We start from the raw sequence: 16,904 nt of genomic DNA on the forward strand, positions 1-16,904 counted from the left end.
AGTAGTCGCGATTGCGTCAGATGAGCTAGGTACAATGAGTCCGTGTCTCAGCTTACGTACAATGCGTTACTGACGATTTTTCTTCAGTTCAGAAACCATTAATGGATCGCCTGGAGTAAAGCATTTACTCCTTGTTTCAAAGAATGCCTGTGAAAGTACGACATTGACACATTACAAGTGTCGACTCATTTTTCTAGCTGTCTACACAAAAGACGTACGAGTTTTGTAAATTAGTGAGCTGTGGGGCGAGTCAAACGATCTGCAGAAGCGATGTGTTCCTGGCGTGTGGCACTAGCTAGCAACAGGTGGCTGCCAGGAGCCACTGTGCTGTTTCAAGGGTCCGCAGTGGCGATTTCCTCTGCAGGCAGGGGCGGTTCTACAAGTTGGTCGAGGGGAGGAGGCTAATTGGGGGAAGGGGGGGGGGTATTGGGGGAGTGCAATGTCACCTAACAATAGGAGAGTTGGGGTCCGCCGACAAATTGGTAAAACTTGGTGTTGCTTAAAGTAGCTTTTGGTAACTGTTTTGGAGTTCACCGTAAAAGAAACTTATTTTCACATGGGAGATTTTATAAATTACATAAACCATGAAAAAGGTCGACTTACAACAAATAAGTTTTCATTAATTTTCTGGATACAGAAGGTGACATGAATGTAGAAACGAACTAGACATGAATATAAAAAAAATCTGTAACAAAATTCACTGTATATTTCCGTCTTCTGCCCAATTTTTCATGCTCATTCGCCTCTGTTTCTTTTTACTGAATATATCAATGAGATTTTCGATGTCCATACCTCTTTCTTTATGGATATTTGCAAGAGCCAATCCATTTAGTCTCACCTGCCCCATTGCGTTACGCAAATAAGTCTTTATTCGTCTCAAAGTAGAGAAACTTCGTTCAGGAGTGCTTGTGGTGACAGGAATAGTCCCAAATATTTGGAGTAAAACATACACATTTGGGAAAAACTGCTTGTCACTGTTCTTTAATGCTTCAGTTACTGTTTCAGGTCTTTTACTTTCATAAACCCACTTTTTCTTCCATAGTTTCAGTTCTCCTTTCATTAAAAGCGAAGAACTCTCCAAAAACTGTTTATATTTCTCGGATGCCTGGATCACTTCATCCTCACTGTATTTTAAACAGTATGCAGGAATTAGTCCTTCAAGTGGTAATATGGTGCGAAAATCTTGGGGAAATCTTGTTTCTAGCTCGGCAATAAAACTATCCACAACAGGTAAAAATACTGTTCGCCTGAAGTATTCCTCGGCGTTTGAAGCAGGAACGTTGTCTCTTTTGGTTTGTGTTGAAATAGTTCTTGGCATTGCTATTACACTTCTAATATCTTCTGCCAGTTTAACAGCGTCTTCAAAAATACTTCCGAATTTGCGAATCCGTCCTTATATTGTTGAACACCTCAAGCACAGCATTGACATGATTTAAGGCAGTTGTTAAATCCATTTTAGAACTTTGGAGCTGTTCGCGTAGTCTTAGAGTTAAAGAGAAACAATATGCTGCAGTTGCTAACGCTTCTACGAAGTCTCCTCTTCGGACAGCAGAACTAAACATGCGTTGGTTTCACGATTACTTGAAAGTTCGTCAAGCAAGGTCACGACCGGGACAAATAGCTCCTTGAAAGTAATAAGGGTATCGTGTCTTTCAACCCATCTTGTTGGACACATTGCCTTCAACTTTGTTTTCCTTGACTCTGTGAACGGTAGTCGTGATATAACCTCCTCTAGGGAACTTTTTCTGTTTGCAGGGGCAGACAAGAATGCTGAAACTGATCCTACAATTCCCATCATATTTCTAACTATCGGAGTATCACAAGACTTAGAAATGCACGAGTTCAAAGAGTGGCTAAAACAGTGGGTATAAATAGCCAACGGTTGTTTACTTAAAATAAGAGATTGAACTCTTTTAAATCTCCTAGCCATGTTTGAGCCGCCATCATAGCCCTGTCCACAAAGATATTGATAGCTCAGCCCCAGTGTCTTGAGTTCTTCATCGATGGCTTCTGCAATCGAAATGCCAGTAGCTGATTTAAGTTCAGTTGAGAGGCACCCACATGCCTTGCTCATACTGTGGCATCAAGCAGTCAGGCCTGCAAGATGAGTGGTCTGCCATGTGAGTGGATTCATTCTTATTTATCGAGCAACATGAACTCTCGTATCTTACTATTTGGTTACAAATTATCCTCCTGTATGAATAATACGCAACGGAAACACGCATCTGACTATCAGTATTTTACAGAACTCTGACTGTACACTACGCACTGGTAATACCACATTTACTTTTTGTCTTTTATTTAACGGCTTTTGTCAACACGTGGCCACCGCACTGAATACGAATGGCGCACACATTATAAATTCGGGACATTATGACAACATACAATTCGAAGGAAAAGTCCCACAATCTTTTTCTCTTCACTATCTTATTTATTCCGATCAATACTCTAACCTAAACACACAAATTCTATAACCTACAACAATAACACATGAGAAATTCCGCCCAGTGGGCATGGCTTTACAATGGTGAGTCTCTATATTATGGTCTCGTAATTATTTAACTCTACAGTGCACTTTCTGGATAGGATGGTGGATCTTTTATTATTTCTCACACTTCGACTCTCACAATCATCATCACGAAACTTTCCTCCAGACCGAGCGGTACAGAAGGAACAAGCATAACCCATTAATCTTTCGAAACTACCTCGCTACTCTCCCATGCAAACCACACATACCCAAATTACATGACATACATCATACTACAACACGAAATACTACACAGGTAATAGTCACAACATTATCACTTTCAGCTTTCCCACTTCAATCAATATTCATCCCAGTTTCACACGACACTGCCCCACTTTGTAATTCTACTTTCCTGCTATGAACTCTGGAGATATATGCACGTCTTCCTGTGCAATGCAAGCCAAGTGGCGTTGCTGGATAGACGGCCGACTCACCTTGATTCTCTCTCAGAGTTTGAATCTAGCGTCACACGGAATCATATCACGCAATTTAACATTAAGAACATAACCATCACACACGCGAGTCCTCAACTGATATCATGGACGAGTACTTCTCTTTATCCTTTGTCTCATACACAGATTGAGACTCACACAGTACTCACCACGTGGAAGTACTCGTCTCTAATTTCAAGTCCTGCACACGCCATTTCTTAAATATTTCAGCTTATGGTACACACGCTATTTCTTAAATATTTATAGTTATTGTACACACGCTAGTAATTCAGCTTAACTTAAGCACACGGAAGTATTTCAACTTATAGCTACACGTGGTTTCATTGTGACCGTCGGTCACTTTCGAAGATTACTACAATCCAATTAATATTACCTGACTGACATTTAATTCTCCCCACAACAGTTCCTGAGATAGAGAAATTATTACTTCAAACTACCCTTAAATATTCCACATGCACACCATGTCTCCACTCTTTCGTCATTACAGAGCACAACTAAAACAGGTCTTAACAGCACAAGATCCAGCGGCAGAGTGCTGAAACATGGCCGTATTCAGGTTCTCTCGCACCTCTGTTGAAGTGGGAAAAGCACCTTGCTACCTTATTGGTCAGCCACATTTCAGGCGCTCAAAGCTCTGGTAAAATTTTCATCTCTTTGGTCTCACCAAAGGTGGCCAAAGGATCGACTCAAAGATGATCATATATTCACATTCACTATCTGCGGTTAGCAGACGACCATACATTCATTCATTCCACAGATCTCACCAAACTGGATGTCGGGATTTACTTTGTGGGAGTGCACATGTGATCAATTAAATAAATAAATTGTCATTCTTTCCCACACTGGTATCCGGCTTCGCTATATTAATTGAAATTGAGTTATTTTACACAAAAAATGTGTTGTTCTGCCAAGAATAATGAAGTATTTTGTACCTATTTTCAATGTCGGGCGGTACTGTACCCTTTCACAGTAAAACCCAGAAAGTCTTCTTTGCTAACAAAGGTCTCTATGTGAATGTACCTAACACAAAATGTCATCTGTTCCTTAGTGCTGACAGAAGTTGTTTCATCACATATAATGCTAAAAAATTTAGCCATTTTCACATCCCTCGATATTGAGGAGCGAATGGGGTCACCAATGCAATGTATGACTTCGTTTTGGACTGTGTTACTTATCATAGAACTGTTCCGGCCACAGGTCCATACGGAAAGCCAAAAGACTCTGAAACACTCCATGTTTTCCCTCTAGAAGAACATCAGTTTTTTCTTCTTTTAGCTGAGGAATTAAACCATGATCACGATGTCCTCGTAAAGGTAGGTTATTTCTAGCACACAGGACTATAGTCTTTATAATAGGCCTCAAGCGTTTCCGGTTTTCTTCAATAACTGAAGATTTCTTGGCATCGAGGACAACGGCAATACTCTTTTTACTTGATTCCATACACTTGGTGAACTCTATAGCCTTCTCCGTGGAAAATTTGTGATATTTTGTGTTTTCAGGATGAAGAAGATCTTCTGTAGCCTTCTTGTATTTGACCAATGGTTCTTTTACCAGTGTTTTCAACGTCTATAAAAATAAATTAAAAATGTCTTAGGTAAAGAATTAAGTAAAGAAAAAATAGCGCAGACACCAAACCTTGCAAGTACTCTAAATGTTAGCAACATAGAAATTTTTGCTGAGAAAACAAGCCTGAAAACTATTTGAATAATTCTGTTTTTGTATCTGAAGTGTTTCCATTTAAAAACTACACCTCCAAGTTAGTTACGTTTTTTACAAAGCCAGTTAAAGGTTTCAGTTATTTAGAATAGTCGAAAGCTGTAATAAGTACCTGGGAGCCGATTCCGGCACCTGAAGGAGAAAACAGAAGACATGCAGTACAAAATCCATCACGTAACATTTTACTGTATGAAAGCCAGTTGTATTGGCTCATCCATTTATGCTTAAATCTTCGGTTTTGCTTCCCTTCTAATTGCGTAGGAATAGAAAAGTTTGCAGGAGGCTTACAAGTATTCTTTAAAAACTTAAGCTTCTCATCATCACGTAAGGCGCCTTTAACAGCTCTTCCTGTCATATGGGTCATAATACGTATGTTTCAGTCCTTTCTCATCTTTCTTCCTGTGAATTAAATATGCTTTAAATGTCAATATTACGTACAAGTGGCTCAACACAAAACTATACAGCGTTATTTACACATATAAAAACTTAAATTTATTATGACCACCAAAACGTCACCATTAGTCTTCCAAAACATTAACATCATATCCCTCGGTCTTGCTCCCTCCCCCTACAAACATTCGTATGGGCTCCCTCGATAAGCAGTATTGAAATGGTCTTGTGTATTGACATGCTTAATGAAGGTACTAACTCCAGCAATTCCGTACAGTAATGACAAGGAAAAAAGACACAGAACAGTGAAGCAGTAAAGAGTAAGAAAGCAGACAACAATGGCTTCTTCAGACAGTGTTTCAGCTACCTAAAGTTACCAGCAGCCCAGAACAATTGACTGCCATCACCTGACTTTTACCAATTCAGGACTGTCAAGATACAGTTTACACATTGTAACTCTTATTGGTTTGTGAAATTGGTCTGTGAACGGTATTTATGAGTCCAAAGATACATTAAAAACTATGTTTCTCTTAATTTAGTGGCCTTCGCCTGGAAGTTTTGTTTGAAATGTTCCTACAGAAAGGGTTCAAAATTTAGAACGACATTAGCGATCTATGTCAGTGAAGGCCGTTGGTTGGTTCCGCCCTGTTCCATCAGTCGGTCGGTCACGTTAATAACAGCAAAACCAGGAAAGATTCCGCATCACATTATTTACTGAAGGCCTATAAGCTTTCTTCTAGTAGTCTGAAAAGCTTTTAGAAACTTCAGACATGCTCTCACATGTTTATAGACTATTACTGAAAGTTGGTATATCTTGTTGAGAAAGAAAGATTTAAATAATTGGTACGGTGACAGAATAAATGAAGGTCAATTTAGACCTTACATAAGAGCTTTCTATATCGTAACGGGAAGGTGAATATGACACCTAACTTAATTTGGCGGTAATGAGCAAATTTGCCTGTAAGTATGTAATGCAAAAGGGATGACACTCAATCGACGGTATTAACAGACCTATCATGTGATGCATGTCAATGAGCAGAAGGTGAGACAAGGAGCGAGGAAAAACGTTTTGATTTGGAAGCAACTGTGAGGAGAGGAGAAGGCCACACCACAGGGGTACCACGGAAAGCACTTAGGGCGCGTCCCAAGGCACGTCAACGACCGACCGACCAGGTGACGCAGACCATATTGGTCGAAAAAAGCCGTTACACGGAGAATGAAAGAACCCAGGCTACGAGAAAGACAAGACGGAAATTTTCGAGGACTCTTCTCTGACCAGGCGTCAAGTGCAGAACGGGGAGCATAACGCTCTGTACGACGCAGAGGACAAATTTGTGTGAACACTGCGTTCACAGCGGCTGACGTCCAGCTAGGAATTAGCTCCAACAGCGGAGAAACGAAACAGACAGTTAGTTAATTGTTCTTGAGAGAACTCAGAGGGCATTATAATATGCACGCTGCTCCAGCCATGCGCGTGTATATTGCCATATGCCATATTCCAAGACTAGGGATGAGTATTTAATTTCTCGCATAACGAGAAACATAGGGAAAAATTCAGCAACGGTTTAATAAGCTTTTATAGGAATTTCAGAGGCAGAGAGCGGCAATGCATATGGTAGCTCATCACAGCAAAGGTAAATACCGCGTGCAGAGGCGTAAACTTGTTGGTTCACCAGCTTGTGTCCACTGTAAACTCGAGCGACCCTGGGTAATCTTTTGCTCAACTTGTCACAATACTAACCATACTCCGTAGACTTGATTGTCATCCTAAATAGAACCGAACTTTGAAACGGAATCGGATGATTTATCGTAGTACTAAGCAACATCATAACGTAATTGTAAGAATAATTTAGTAAAGAAACTTCTAGTTAAAATTTTATATTGTTGTGTTTAGGATTAGTTAAATTTCAGAGGACAAGATGCATCATTTTGACAACTGTCTTTAACATTGGTACATTGTAAACTGTGTAAAAGCGTTTATATCTCTGAAAAGTTTGCAACATTAAACAAATGTCATTACAGCATACACAGTTGTGTCCTCAGTCATAGAATAAACAACCACCATCTCACATCTTACAAATTTTTTCGATATTATTAATACAATAAATACGCATGGCCAGCTTTAGTAAAAAAAATACAACAATAAAGTGTTATTTTTCAGTACAAAATAATTAAATAATGCTGGTTTGTGCAGAAAATATTTTACCTCCTTATAGACGAATGGCATCTTTAAAAATTGACCTCACTTTTTATGTTTTCAAGCAGTCGTATTCTTAAAATTATTTATCGATTAAACATAATAGCGCTAATCCTACATAATTAAACTAATAACTACTAGTAAAAAATTTCAGTAACATGAAGGAAGTGTTATTTAAAATTAAGAAGATATGACTCTTACCAATTGTTTTGTGTTGTCGGAATTGTAGTCTCAGGATGCACATGCCTGTTACGGTTTCAGTTCTATAGCGCAAGCTTCAGATTCATTACGAGTTTTTGGCCCTATGCTCAGGTTTGCCAATATAATCCGCTAGCTTGCGATTCATTGCAGCAATGTCTTTAAACGCTCACTCCAATCTCTAATACACTATTATTTCAGAAAAAAGTTGACAGTTCGCGACGCATGATTCGGTCACACTACTCAGTTACACACTTCAGTAATATCAATAATCGTACTCGGAAAACAGGTGTTCGCTGACAGCACGAGGAAGCATTGGAAGGACAATTGACTGTTTTTAACAATCGATTGGTCAGTCGATTGTTTTTTCGTGCAGTCATTATATGAATTTTACACTCAGTTTCCGGGTTTCAGTTCTTTTATTTACTTTCTCTTTCGGACTTTTCGGTTATCATATCAATTTTTTGTTGGTTTTTAAAATTTAGTATCGGAGGCTGCCCTTTAATTTTATGTATATATAAATGAAACATCACCTTTTAACACGTTTCTGAAATATCTATGATCAATGTTGTAAAGATTGTTTTGGAACACCCTGTATTTTCCTTACTTCTTTATTGAGGTAATGAGAAGCCGCCAACAATCGGCGATCGTATACACCGTGACGTTGCCCCGCTCACCAGACAACTGAATAATTTAAATATCATTTGCCTTCTACTGATTGAGCTGTATTAAAACAGCCTTAATTTACGTTCATATTCCTTACTACAAACGCGCACTATGTTTCAACATGAACGCCCCTATAATGCGCTTTCACACATTCCTGTAACTCTCGTGTGTAGTTTATATCTTCTGGTCGGTAGGTGGCGCGCACCCGCTGGCTTTGCCAGCACTACAACGCGTCTACAGAATGTATGTGCCCGGGAAAGTAATACGATTGGACCCAGATGTCCGGCGATTTTAAAGTTTTTGTCTGGGGTTAGTAATTTAAGTGTTGGTAGGCGTACCTGGCATATTTAGTTTTTATGATTATTGTAAGTGGTACATTAATACACGAGGGGCGTTCAGAAAGTAAGCTCCGATCGGTCGCGAAATGGAAACGACTATGAAAATCCGATAAAGCTTTGCTCAGATGTGTTGGGTAGTGTCTCTAGTATAACCCCAGTTAGCATCAAGTCGCTCTTCTCATTTCTGAGCTCGCAGTAGTGCGTAAAGATGTCTAGAAAATAGTGTCTGCCGCCAAGTACGAGGGCCTGGTGAGAAATTTCGCCTGAAGCTATGCAGCTAACATTACATAACTGTTGTGCTGTTTCTTCTTCAAGACAATTCTCAGCCGCATTCTGCAGGGGCAATGAAGATGCTCCTGCATCGTTTTCAAATGGAAATGTTAGATTACCCGCAATACAGTCCGCAATGGTCTCCCCCTGAGTTTCATCTCTGGTCACATGAACCGCTGTCTTTGAAGACAACATTTTGACACAGACAACGAGGTGTAGGCCAGCGTGGAGAATTGGCGGAAAGCACTGGCGGCTGCCTTCTATGATGAGGCTATTGAAGAGTTGGTACAACGCTATGACAAAAGTCTAAGTCAGAACGGCGACTACGTAGAGAAGTAGCTGAAAGGTGTAGCTAATTGTTACAAGTAAAACATTTCTGATGTTCACTGTGGTTTCAATTTGGCAATCAATCGGAGCTTACTTTCTGAACAGGCCTCGTACATCCAGTGGATATTAATAAACAATAAGTCGCCCATTTTAAGTTAAATGATATTTATTGGTTTAGATAGTAAGATGTTTGCCGCTCTTATTCTTTTCTTAAAATGTGTTTGAAATACATTGCAACCCATATTGCTACATAATTATTAAAATAACGGATTGAATCTGTGCAAGTAATATATTCGCTGATTTCTGAACTCATTTTATCCAGTATAAAATGGTACTCCATTAAGGGGGGGGGGGACTGCTATAGCCCCCTTAGCCCCCCCCCCTAGCCATCGCCCCTGCCTGCGGGACTTCTTAGACCGTGCTATCCACGTCTCACAACGCACTCAACCTGTAAACTACCTGAAAGTAACTTGTACTCGCTCTCCCTTCAATATTCCAATATCCTTTGCATGTTAACCATTACATGTTAACCACTTTTACATACCAGATCCCCTTTGTTGTTACAGCTAAATCTGTAAACTGTCAGGTCTTCTCATTTTACCCGCGACATTCTACCGGCCCATATTCATTCAAGCAGTTCATCCAGCTTTGATCGCTCCTATGCAGTATGAGGCAGACATGTAGTGAATGGAGCTTACTTACTTATAAATATCACTTTTCTTCTAGTACACACAGTGAGATTATTATTCACTTGTATTTAACTGCTAGTTAAAATATCCGGGCATGGTCAGCCAACTGTAAGGCAGCATTAGATATTATGTTACGTGATATGATTAATGTTAGCAGGATAGGCCAACTGAAAGGTTACTGACATGGAAAAGAACAACGTTGCATCTGTGAATATTGTTCCTTATAGGAATCACATGTGCAGTGCATATGTGTCTGTAGTCTGTTTAGCATGCAGTCCAATATTAATATACTGAAGATCAAACAAAACAAAATACGCCAGTGATAGCGAATTTTAATCATACAAACTGAACACCTTGAAATGCCTGGCTATGTATTTATTCTAGTGTTCTTTTCGCCCACTCCTCCTCCACTTCTGTGTCCACTTTCTCTGTACCTATCTCCGTCCGTCTCAGATTCCTACCCCCCCCCCCCTTTTTCAACGCATCTCCTCCTTCCCCCTCTTACTCCTCACATTATTCACCCCCTCACTCTTTCCGTTTCCTCCCGCTTCTCTTTTCACCCATCTCCCACGCCCTCAATCTCATCCTCTCCGTTTGTCTGCCCTTCTCGTCCTCTAATTGTGTCCTGGTACTCCTTACCCCTCACTGTTTCTCCATCTCCTTTACCTCCACCCTTCTCTCTCCGTGAGCACTCCTCAAAATAGTTGGTGATTCATAGGCCCACAATATTTTTTTCGAGATAATACATAAGTAACATGTGTACCAAGTTTGGTTGACATTGGATTTAGGAGCAGTTTTTACTTTCAGCTTGTGTCACATGCTTTTCAAATATATTTAACATATTTCATACAAATTGGTACCCGTATTTGACTTGTACCCCTAGTTAATTTCAAGCCGGAGTTTCCTTTTCACGAAGTTCAATGTTTTGACATCTTATCTTCTGAAGAATGAGTCGTACTGTGATATAATGTTCCAGATTCATTCAACGGTATTTTGCGCACTGTCCGCAAAGTCTGTTGGGAGTAGAGTTGGTTCTATAGTAGCAATAAACGAAAACGTCATGCTTTTCACGCACGTCAGTGTATATGACGTCATATTTACAAACTATGTGCCGTACATTGGTATATTTTGCAAGTGCAGTCGGTGGTATGTGAATACTGTACGCGATATGTGTCACGAATAGAGTTTCTATCAAAAAAAGCCATAAATTGAAATGTAATTCTTGATGCAGCTGTTTTACTGCACTACATTAAAATGCAGTAAGGGACAAACATTGAAATTACGTATAGAGTTTGTTCCAAGTGTTTAAGTGCTCTCACTCTTAAATGTTGAATGAATAAATTCCAGATATTTGTCAGTCGTGGGCTACACTACTTTTTCACCTGCACCCCCACCTCTCTGATTGGTAGGTGGTTCTTACACAACACAGCGCTTCTTTCCAGACAGTGCGATGTTTGAATCAAATCGATCCAGTGGTTTAATAGTGGATGTGGAATATAGGCAACGATACAATTATCCGTTTTTATAAAATATATGGATTAATTCGGCACACAAGGACAGGTTATTTCATTCTGTACCAAGGAAATGTACTGTACGTGGTCACTAGGTGCGCTGCTCGTCTAATTACACTGAGAACTTAAAATTAAATGTGATTCAATTACTTAGCTTCACAGCAACTAAAGAGTGACTTCCGGACAGAAATGTTCATTAAATTACTGTCATATGGATAGCACACACACACACACACACACACACACAAACACACATATCTGCATGCCCATAAGTGTGTGTACGTGTTTGTGTATGTGTCGGTTTCCTTGCACCGAAAAGTGTCTACTCTAAAATGCAAATGTCTAAACTTGACAACCAGCTCAGAACACTCGGAGTCACCTGGTGCCGAGTCATCAGATCGCCATGGAATACCGCAAGTGCTCACTCATTAACTACGATTTCATAGTTTCCTCCTTTGCTCCACATTCGGCACCGACGGTTTAGAGGAAACCCCACTTCGTCAAAGCGTAACCACATCTCCATTAACCCGGCCTATTGCCATTCATCTTCGATCAAATATGGCACGGTAGTTTAAATCATCAACTTTTTTCGTTTGGTCTTGAGGTAGCTGAGCGTTGTTGAGTGTACGTACATTCGTTCCTGCGTTGGCGCACCCGAATGTCACGTCGAAGGAGCTGATACCTTCTGAATCAGCCTAGTGTGCTTCAGGTCATTTGACAGGGATTGTTGGTGGATGTTGTAGCGCTTCGTACATGGGAGACCAGGTTTACTTTAGCTGCTTTCCTCCTTAGATATTTCGGAGGAATGTAAGATAGGACAGCGAATACGGAATGGAAGCAATAGGTTTGTGTAAACAAGTGATAACTGGTGAGCGAAGGAAACGGGAATAAAACCGCTGGGAAAGCTATTCACACTGGGTAGAGGGCAGTTTTAGTTTCTCTTTATTTGACCCGCAAAAGTTTACAAACAATGGGAAGACCGCCAATTGTATTTCGAAGGGAATACAGTGACTGATTAGTTTTAGAGTAATTTAATTATCTGGCACAATCGCATTTATTCCTAACGAAGTAACCGCTTTCGGCCGACATCGACCTCCAGTGATACTAAAATATAAGCTGTGCTTCCGTTCCACGACTGCGGAAACCATGTTGTCAATGGTGGCACGTAACCACGCACTGTATTTTATGACCTGAGCGTTGCAAATATCAGCCGAAACAGGTTATTTTGTTAGATATAAATGTGATTGTGCAGATGATTATATTATTCTAATTCTAAAAACAAGTCCAGCTTGTATGGTAGACTGCATCCTGGTTCATATGAGTCGCCAATAAAGTGACTGAATTCATCGCGTGTGAAAGAAATGTCGGAAGCAGACTGAAGTTTATGCAGAAAATTTTAATAGACATGAGTTCCCAACTTGCAAGGGCACAATGCGACCCCATCGATGAAAGCAGCATGTGGACTTGCCTAGACGTTCGTCCGGTCAGCTCCTAAATTTCACCGCAAGAGTTAGAAAGCAGAAGCTGCATATTTCAATCACGTTTCTGCCAAGGCCTGGTTTCCCACCACACCAAAAGCCCTGAAAAAGTTTTACGTAGCCCAGCCACAGGTCAGCTCAGAGAGAACTGTGTGAGTTCTGCCACTGATCGCCACGTGCACACATCTCTGGTTATTTCATTGCTTATACGAACTCACGGTAAGGTGTAAATTCGATAGCCACATTGACTGTGGTAGTAAACAGAATTTATTACATCGGAATGTAGTATCAAGATTTACTTAAGACTATTCTACTACATTTACCAAAAAAGTACTATACAAAAGAATACAAAGAATATAAGACAATTAGTTTTATCTGTCCAGTAACAAAGGCTATAACGAGAGTCATCCTACAGAGAATCGAAAGGAAAATTGGGGAAAATAACGGGGACAACCAGGTATGGTTCAACAAGGGTAAAAGAACAAGAGGCGCCATAGGTTGTATGAGGATGATAAGATAAAGAATGACAGAAATGAACAAGGTGATGTACATTTGCATTGTCGACTGGAAGAAGACACGGCTGATATTTTTAAAAGAAGTGGAAGGTGGAAGGATGGAAGGTTAATATAGGAGACGTGTACAGAGAAAAAGGTGATAGTGTAGGCAATCTGGTGTCGGAATAGATGTGCACTGAAAGAGTTGTAAGGCAAAGATGCTCACTGTCACCGAAGCTATTCAACATATGTGGAGAAAAACTTTTAGGTAGGGCCATAGAGGATACAAGAGGCATTGTAATTAGAAGAGAAAGGAGAATGACTATAAAATAAGCGGATGGACCAGCAGTGCTGGCGGAATGCAAAGAGAAGCTACAGAAAATGTTGAAGAGTATTGTAGGAAGGAGCTAAGAGTATAGGATGAAGATAAATACTGGAAAGAGGAAGTGCTGAGAACAGGCATGAAGGAAGCTCCAGTAAACGTATTCTCAGAGAGAAAGAAGAGAGAACAAGTAAGAGTCTTTCTACATGTGAAAGTTTTTTATCATGGAACTGAAGTTATACAGACGAAATGAGGAGGAAAATATCTATAGGAAAGAGAGCCTTTTGTAAAAGTGAAGCAGTTAGTAACATCTAGAGGATGAAGAAAGGATTTGCTCAATTTTGTGTCTGGATTGTAGTGTATACAGCAGTGAATCACGGATGGTTAAAAACAAAGAAAAAATATTAGAAAGTTTCGAAATGTAGCTATGGAGAGGAATTCTGAAACCGACTTTAGAATGAGGAAGTTTTGAAGAAAATAGGTGATGAAGGAAATTTAATCGAAGGAATCTGAAAAGAATGCATAGCAGTTGCCTGCAACAAAGAATTACATAGGAAAAAGTGGAAGGAATTAGAGGAAGAGGTAGGAAGAGAACAGGAATGACAGATGACATTTGAAGATGACGGACGTAGAAACAGATGATGCTCAGAACCGTACAGATTTGTAATCTGAAACATCACAGGTACTCTAGAGAAATCGGATAAGAAGCAGCACAGTAGCTTACTGCACAAGAAGCTGATCAAGACTAATCGAATTCGCGCGGCAGAGTAACGACCTTTGGCTGGTACATGGATCAGCCTGACGGTGTGTCTTAGGTGGTTTCCACGCTCGGTTAGGCGAATGATATGCTGGTCCCCAAATTCCGTATCACATGACGTAACACATAAGCTGTTCAAATATGATAACATACAGAACAAAGTTTACGCGATTCTCAGACAAATGTGCACATTGCTTAGCTCCCTTATGTTACTGTGACAACTGTGGCATCAGGAATAGCAGTCGTTCACAGAGTGAAATAATTAAAAAAAAATACTAAGTCGTCGAATAGGGGACTCCGTAGTAGATGGCAATAAATGCTGGGGAAGTACGAGAAAAATAGAAGCTGTTCAGTTTGAAAGGGTACAGTACCGCCCGACACTGAAAATAGGTACACCATACTTCATTATTTTTGTCAGAACAACACATTTTTTTTTGTAAAATAACTCAATTTCAATTAATACAGCGAAGCTGGATACCAGTGTGGGAAAGAATGACAATTTATTCATTTAATTGATCACATGTGCACTCCCACAAAATAAATCCCTACATCCAGTTTGGTGAGATCTGTGAAATGAATGAATGTATGGTCGTCTGCTAACCGCAGATAGTGAATGTGAATATATGATCATCTTTGAGACGATCCTTTGGCCACCTTTGGTGGGACCGAAGAGGTGAAATTTACCTGAGCTTTGAGCGCCTGAAATGTGGCTGACCAATACAGTAGCAAGGTGCTCCCCCACTTCAGCAAAGGTGCGAGAGGACCTGAAGAACTGCCATGTTTCGGCACTCTGCCGCTGGATCTTGTGCAGTTAAGACCTGTTTTAGTTGTGCTCCGTAAAGACAAAAGAGTGGAGACATGGTATGCATGTGGAATATTTAAGAGTAGTTTGAAACAATAGTTTCTCCATTTCATGAACTTTTGTGGGGAGAATTAAATGTCAGGCAGGTAATATTAATGGGATTGTAGTAATCTACGGAAGTGACCCACGGTCACAATGAAACCACGTGTAGCAATAAGTTGAAATACTTCTGTGTGCTTAAGGGGCTCCGGAAAGGCTCAAAATCATGAAAAGTTCAATTTTTACTTTTTTGCGTTTTCTGAATCTCCAGACTATTACCTTTTAATAGATATTTAATTTATTCAATTCCGAAGACGACAACTATTTTTGAATTTTTTTTAAATGTGTTCTACATGGGCGTGACCCTCTGTGGCGCTGTTAAACTGCTGTCAAATGGTGTTATTATTAACGTCCATGTTCATCAGGTACATTTTAGTGATGTGAGATAAAGTATGTGTTGTGGCTAACCTGTGATGGTTCAGTATATATCGCTGGTGTGATTGTCGATTGTTTCATGTTTATTTACTCTGTCGTTATCTCGAAAATATTCGTAATTAATTCTGTTTCTTGAGTCTCTGTTTTGTTGAAGTATAATAATGAGTAAAAGTAAAGTTATTAGAAATCCTCTGAAGGCTTTTAAGAAAAGGAGAAGTGTTGGAAAGCCAAAGGTATGTGTTATTACTGTAAACAATAAAGACGATAACCAAGTGAGTGAACCTAACCTCTCAGGTACACCTGCCCATAGCAGTCAAAGTGGGAAAGAAAATACTTCACAGAAGAAGCTTGGTTCAATGAGTGAAAACTATGAATGTTTTATGGGAGAATCAGATGTGAATGAAATATTTGATATGTCGGTTCTCAAAGGAATTTTTTCAAACTGTGTAAGATGTATTCATTGTAGTGAAGTTGGTCTGGAACTCTCCATAATAAAGCACGTAGGACTTGCTAGTGAAATACAACTGAAATGTGATAAGTGTCCATACATGACCACCTTTTGGAACAGTGTTGCAGTAACTGCAACTGAAGAAAATGGTAGCAAAATCTACTAACACAACAACGAGCGATGCTTGCTTTAGACAAGGAACGCCTTCGGGCTGCAGACAGGGATGTAAAGAGTCTAGAAATACAAGCAAGAGTAAAAAGGAGGAGGAACAAGAGGAAGCTGGAGGAGGAGTTTGCAGAGGATGAAGATAATCCATCCTATGGACCTGGAATGCACTAAAAAGTTAATCCAATCTTTGTCGCTCGATTCCCAAAACTTTTATTTTCTCATACTAATTACATGTTTTCTAAGGATCTTCCAAACATATTTGTTTCAAACTTTCAGTAAATGTTACACAGTACCTTCTGCATAATTTAACACAGCCTTTTTCCAAAAAACTGTATATTTTAGAATATATAAATAAAAAATTGCAAAAAATGTTGTGAATTTTCATTAAATTGAAAGAAAGTCATCTTTAATAACTGAACTAAAATTTTGTAAAATCCCTGTGTTAAGTTGTAGCCCATATTCCAATAAATAATCTGTAAAAAGTTCAACTTCCTACCTCAAATACTTTGTGAGGAAACATGTAACTTATAAGCGTTATTTTAACATTGCAAGTATAGGGCGTTCTGGAGCCCCTTAAGTTAAGCTGAATTACTAGCGTGTGTACAATAAGTTGAAATATTTAAGAAATAGCGTGTGTACCATAAGTTGAAATATTTAAGAAATGGCGTGTGCAGAACTTG

The sequence above is a fragment of the Schistocerca nitens genome, chromosome 1 (genome assembly GCF_023898315.1).
Source record: "Schistocerca nitens isolate TAMUIC-IGC-003100 chromosome 1, iqSchNite1.1, whole genome shotgun sequence".
Lineage (NCBI taxonomy): Eukaryota > Metazoa > Arthropoda > Insecta > Orthoptera > Acrididae > Schistocerca > Schistocerca nitens.